The following is a 6126-nucleotide window of genomic DNA, read 5'->3' as shown; positions in this document are numbered from 1 at the left end:
CTGTTACCTACGGTAGCATTTAAGCGAGCTGACACTACTTTTTTTTAGAAGGTATCTTTAAATAAAAACTGACGGCACCAACGCAGGCAGTGCACACATCCGATTTCAGTGTTTTGTCTTCGTAGGCTGTCAACGCGTAGTTAAGTCGCTTCAGAGGTTAGATAAGTGCCCCCACAAAAATGTTACCCAAGTAGTGTCAACAATACGGTAATAAGCTTCCAACGATGGAGATGGACGCCGTAACAGTGGTCAACTCCTAGGCCTAGCGTCTACACAATGCGATTTACCCGCCATGTGATTGTCATGGTGCTGAACTACAACGCTAAAGTACGTAAATAAAACACAACCCCATAGCCCACAAAGCAAGCAATACCTTCTGCATTTTAATAACAAAAGAACGCAAAAAATGGGTTTGCGCGCTGCATTACCGGGGTAAAGTAACACTTCTGAGCTCAGTACTGCGTGCCACACTGCACACATGGACGCCGTTAAAGAAAAAAAACAAAGAAAAACATGATCAAGCGTTTATTACGCGATTTACAGCAGTCGTGTCCTGCGAATAAACTCTGCAGTCTCACTGGCACAAAACATGTGCAGTGTTCCTAACTAGTTCGCGCTAAGGTGCAGCTAGAGAGCACGTTTCTCAACACCGCGCAACGCTAAAGCACCATTTCCGCGCCTACTACAGCTTAGGTCCCACATGCGCACACTGCGCCCGAGTGCAACATAACAAAGCAGCAAAAATAACACTTCAGTCATTGCCTCAATGCAGATCAATACGGTTCAGCAGAAAGCAAATCCGGTAAGACACGCACCTTATCGGGAACACGGCGGCTCTGGACCACGCTTGGTACGACACTATTGGTATTTCTGGGCGCCTAAAATAAAACGCTCATTCACAGTGCTAAAACCTAATAAAACTGAAGCCGACTTCCACAAATAACTCCACGCTGCTCGCAACTTTCAACTGGCCACTGGCCACATGCCTAACTGCACAGACCTCCCTGCGTCTCCGTTCTTTGCTCGCAAAAACAGAACGAACGCCACTGCCAGCCACTGCCGCCGGCGTCGCTGTCAGCGGAGTCGTTTCCGTGGGACGCTTTGCCCCCACGTGCTTTGCCCCACGAAAAGCAGCTGAGCCGGCGGAGCTGACTTACCCAAGCAGTGGAGTTTAGGGATAGTGAAGGGAAAGTGGATTTTAAGAGGTTAGAAGTAACCAAGCGAAGGTAACTGATTGGTGGCTAAAAGCAGACAGGAGTAAAATTTCACAAGACACGGCTAGGTGGCTTGAGCCACCGCCCGATTTAAAGGGTTCAGCCGTATCCATCCATCCATTCATCCATCCATCAAGTATTTTCTCGCTTATTGGTTTATGATAAGAAGTAAATGAAGTAAATAGCGCCAAATGCAAGTGCTATTCCTTTCCCTATGGCAATTGCAATATCGACATTTTTTAGTCTGCTGCCATGGTTACAGCGGCAACTATGGTTTCCTTGATTTACAACTCGATTTCCTCATGGTCAATCAAATTAAGAATTTTCTTTTCACTCCCAATCTTAATTGATAAGTCGGTTGAGATTCACTTAAATTAGACATTCCCTGTTTGGACCTGCACCAAACCCTGGCCTATCCCTCACCGTGGGTATGTGCCATCATCTTTTCAGGCAACAACTATGGTCGTGACCATAGTTTCTTTACTATTAATAGTAAGAAGCTCTGTGGGCGTGATATCATCATGTATTCGTCCGCCGCACCAAATCACTGAGGGCGCTCGGCTTCTGATGCGAGGTACCCGGGTTCGAACGGACCCGACCGCGGCGGCCGCGTTTCGTTGGAGGCGAAATACATTCCCAATCGAGTATCTTCATTTGAACTGCACCGATGAAGGAACGCTGGGCTAAAGCGTTCTAGAAGGCCTTGTAGTGACAAGAGCGAAGCGGGTTTCGGTGGGAGGCGCTGAAGCAAAAAATGCGGTTGGCCGCGAGCGGCGCTGCCGTTGGGTGGAGAACGAGGGGGTGTTAGGGGAACTACAGAATGGGTTCCGGAAACAAAGGAGGTTGCAGGACAATCTATTTTCATTGACACAGTGTATAGAAATTGCGGAAAAGGAACATAGGCCCTTATGGCTAGCATTTCTGGATATTAGGGGAGCCTATGACAACGTTACTCAGGAGCATTTGTGGGACATACTGGGCACATTGGATGTGGAAAATGGAGTAATTAATCTTTTAAAAGATATATATAGAGGTAACAGAGTGCTCATAAAATGGGAAAAAAATGTATCAGGGCCTGTAGAGATACAGCGGGGGCTTAGACAAGGATGTCCTCTGTCCCCTTTGTTGTTCATGTTGTACCTGCAAGGGTTGGAGACCAAGCTAGAGGGGAGCGGACTAGGCTTCAACCTATCTTTTTTCAAGCAAGGGGAATTGATTAAACAGACATTACCGGGACTAATATACGCGGACGATATAGTGATAATGGCTGACAACAAGGAAGACCTGCAGAAGTTGTTAGACATATGCAGTACAGAGGGAGATAGATTAGGCTTCAAGTATAGTAAGGAAAAATCTGCAGTCATGATATTTAATGAAGAGGGCGGCGAGCACAGAATACAGGAGTTCGTGCTAAAAGTAGTGAATGAGTACAAGTATCTTGGGGTGTGGATAAATAACAGTGCTGAGTATCTGACAGAGCATGAAAAATATGTAATGAATAAAGCTAGTAGGAATGCAGCTGTCATGAAAAATAGGGCACTGTGGAATTACAATAGGTATGAGGTGGTAAGAGGGATCTGGAAAGGGGTGATGGTCCCTAGCCTGACCTTCGGTAATGCAGCCCTGTGTATGAGGCCAGATGTTCAAGCAAGGCTGGAAATTAAGCAACGGGGAGTAGGGAGGCTAGCTTTAGGAGCACATTGCAATACACCAAATCAGGGTGTACAGGGTGATATGGGATGGGCGTCTTTCGAGAGCAGAGAGGCTAGCAGTAAGATAGCATTTGAGGAACAATTGAGAAAGATGAAGGAAAAGCAGTGGGCTAGGAATGTTTTCAGATACCTGTATATAAGGAATGTTGACACGAAATGGAGAAAGCGAACTAGAAAATTGACAAGCAAATATCTGGACAGCAGTAAGGGGGCAAATCAGCAATTATCGGTTAAGAAAAAGGTTAAAGAAACAGAGAGAGCTTTGTGGAAAACAGGGATGCTGATGAAATCGGCACTGGGAACATACCGGACCTTTAAACAGAAAATTGTCAAAGAAAATATCTATGATAATTGTAGGGGAAGCTCTTTGTTGTTTGAGGCCAGGACTGGAGTTTTGCGGACTAAGACGTATAGAGTCAGGTGCCAGGAGATAGACACTTTGTGCATTGCGTGCGGAGAGGAGGAGGAAATGGCTGAACACTTGATACTTTTCTGTAAAGGGTTTCACCCTACAGTGGAAAGCAGCTGACTTACCCAAGGCATTGGAGTTTAGGGATAGTGAAGGGAAAGTGGATTTTAAGAGGTTAGAAGTAACCAAGCGAAGGTTATCTGATTGGTGGCTAAAAGCAAGACAAGAGTAAAGACATGGCTAGGTGGCTTGAGCCACCGCCCGATGTAAAGGGTTCAGCCGTATCCATCCATCCATCGTTCTGGTAGTCGGTGACTCGAACGTAGCGAGGTTGAGGGAGGCGTTTTGACGACAGTGAAGGCGGACAGGCGGGTGCAAGTGGAGGCCCAGTCAGGGAAGTGCATCATAGATGCAATGGCCAAAACCCAGGAGATGGTGGGGGGCAGCATGGATGGCGAACACCTTGTCGTTATCCATGCCGGTCTCAACGATGTGCTGAAGGGGAGGAGCCAGAATCTCGAGAAGCAGTTAGAAGTGGGGATGCGTAGGCTTAGAGAGGCCTCTGAGAGTGTGCATGTGACCATATGCACAATCCCAGAGGTCCAGAGGCAGGCTGGCGAAACAGAAAGGAGGATCGTTGAGGCTAACCGTGTAATTAGGTTAATGAGTCGACGGCTAAGATACGGGTAATGGAAGTTAACAGGGAAGTGTACGAGGTCAGGACCCACCCTTTTGCACAGGATGGCATTCACTACGGTGGTGCCACTGGCAAGAGGGTGGGCAGTAGGATAGGTTGCCAGGCAACAGCTTTTTGGGGGGGACCCTGAGCTCTCAGGGAACCAGTGTAGAGAAGGAAGAACCAAGATCAAAGGGACGATGGAACCATAGGAGAAGAAATTGACACAAGTGCCAGGGCCAAGTTAATTCAGATATAGGTTTCATTAACATGCAAGGTGGCAGGAATAGACTGAAATGGGAGGAAATAGAAGTAAAAGTTAAGGCAGGAGGAATTAATGGTATATGGTTTAGTGGACACGCATCTTAGAGACATGGAGCAACCACCCTGTAACCCAGACTACGCATGGGAATATTGCAAGGGAACAGAGGGCAGCAGAAAGGGGGGTGGAATTGGGGCATTCATTCATAAAAGTAAGAATTTTCAAAGGGTTAAACTGGGCTGCAAGGAACATTTATGGCTAAAAGGAAAAGTGGCAGGGGAGCAAACACTCCTTGGCTTTGTATACCTATGGACAGGAGCTAATGCCAAAGAGGAAAACAAGAAAATATCAGAATGTATTGCAAGCGACATTGATGAGCTAGGAGGATAGGGCGAAATAATTATATTAGGCGACATGAACGCACATATAGAAGACCTGGATGGGAACACAGATTTGACAGGAAGCATGCTGCAGGACATGTGTGACAGGCATGATTTAGTTGTATGCAACAGTACCGAGAAGTGTCAAGGGCTCAAAACATGGGAGGCAAGGAGTCTGCACTCGACGATAGATTATGCACTAATGTTACAGAGGATGTATAATAAATTAGGGGTAATGAGCATAGATGAACATGGTTCCAGAAGTCTAGGTAGTGACCACAAGCGTATCAAGTTAAGTTTCAGAAGAGAAACCATGCAATGTAGGACTGAAGCGAGATGAACAATCAGAGGGGAATTTTCACTCAGAAAAGCAATTGGAAGCAGCAGCCAAACAAATTGAGAAAGTAATTTTTGAGTACAGTGAAACAGAATGGACTTATACCAAATTAACTCGATTACTGGAGCTAGAGCTAGCTAAGGTGCGAGTAAAGCTAAAAGGGAAAAGACGCAAACACAAGAGTTGGTGAGATGAGGAGGTCAAGAGGGCGATAGAGAAACGTCGGGAAGCGTCCAGGAAACACAGATATTCCAAGAAGAGGGGGGAACCAGAAGTTGAACTAGACAGAAAATGGGATATCTTCATAAAGTGTAGAAAGGAAGCATCCTATTTGATTAATGAGAAAATTAGAAGAAAGGGTGCCCAATGGATGTCAAAAGTAAATAAAAAGGATAGAAAATCAGCTCAAAAATTTATGACAGAAAAATTTAAAGAAAGAAATGTTGCACATAATTTATCAAAGGAGGATAGACTGGTTACTGCAATAGCTTCACTTGAGCAAAGAGAGTGGGAAAGGGCAGAGAAGAAGGTTCCTAGTGGCACATCAAAAGGACCAGATGGTATTCCGATTATGTTAATAAAGAAACTAGGACCAAAATCCAAGCAAATACTAATAGAGGTAGTGAATAAAATGATAGCGGATGGCAAAGCCCCCGATGAGTGGTGATTAAGTAGAATGAGCATGATATATAAGGGAAAGGGGGACAAAGCAGACGTAAGTAACTATCGCCCCATAACAGTGACATCTGTGGTTTACAGGGTGGTGATGCAAATTATAAAGGATAGACTGCAGGCTTGGGTGGAGAACGAGGGGGTGCTAGGGGAGCTACAAAATGGGTTTCTAGAAACAAAGGAGGTTGGAGGACAATCTGTTCTCATTGACGCAGTGTATAGAGATTGCTGAAAAGGAACACAGGCCCCTATGGGTAGCATTTCTGGATGTTAAGGGAGCCTACGACAACGTTATTCAAGAGTATCTGTGGGACATACTGGGCACATTGGATGTCGAAGATGGAGTAATTAATCTTTTAAAAGATATATATAAAGGTACCAGAGTGCTTATAAAATGGGAAAAATGTATCAGAGCCTGTAGAGATACAGCGGGGGCTTAGGCAAGGATGTCCTCTGTCTCCTTT

At 45.5% G+C, this 6126-nt stretch overlaps 1 protein-coding gene across 1 annotated transcript in view; it reads right to left on the bottom strand.

Annotated features, from left to right (window-relative positions):
* The window catches only part of LOC144120867 (piwi-like protein 1), a 66729-nt gene extending 65688 nt beyond the window's left edge, over nucleotides 1–1041 (bottom strand). Inside the window, exon 1 of the mRNA XM_077653635.1 lies at nucleotides 816–1041. The gene's annotated coding sequence lies outside the window, so the exon portion shown is untranslated. The remainder of the gene's footprint in view (nucleotides 1–815) is intronic.
* Between the last annotated feature and the right edge of the window lie 5085 nt (nucleotides 1042–6126).

The sequence above is a fragment of the Amblyomma americanum genome, chromosome 2, assembly GCF_052857255.1.
Source record: "Amblyomma americanum isolate KBUSLIRL-KWMA chromosome 2, ASM5285725v1, whole genome shotgun sequence".
Classification (NCBI taxonomy): domain Eukaryota; kingdom Metazoa; phylum Arthropoda; class Arachnida; order Ixodida; family Ixodidae; genus Amblyomma; species Amblyomma americanum.
This window is presented reverse-complemented; position numbering and strand designations above follow the sequence as displayed.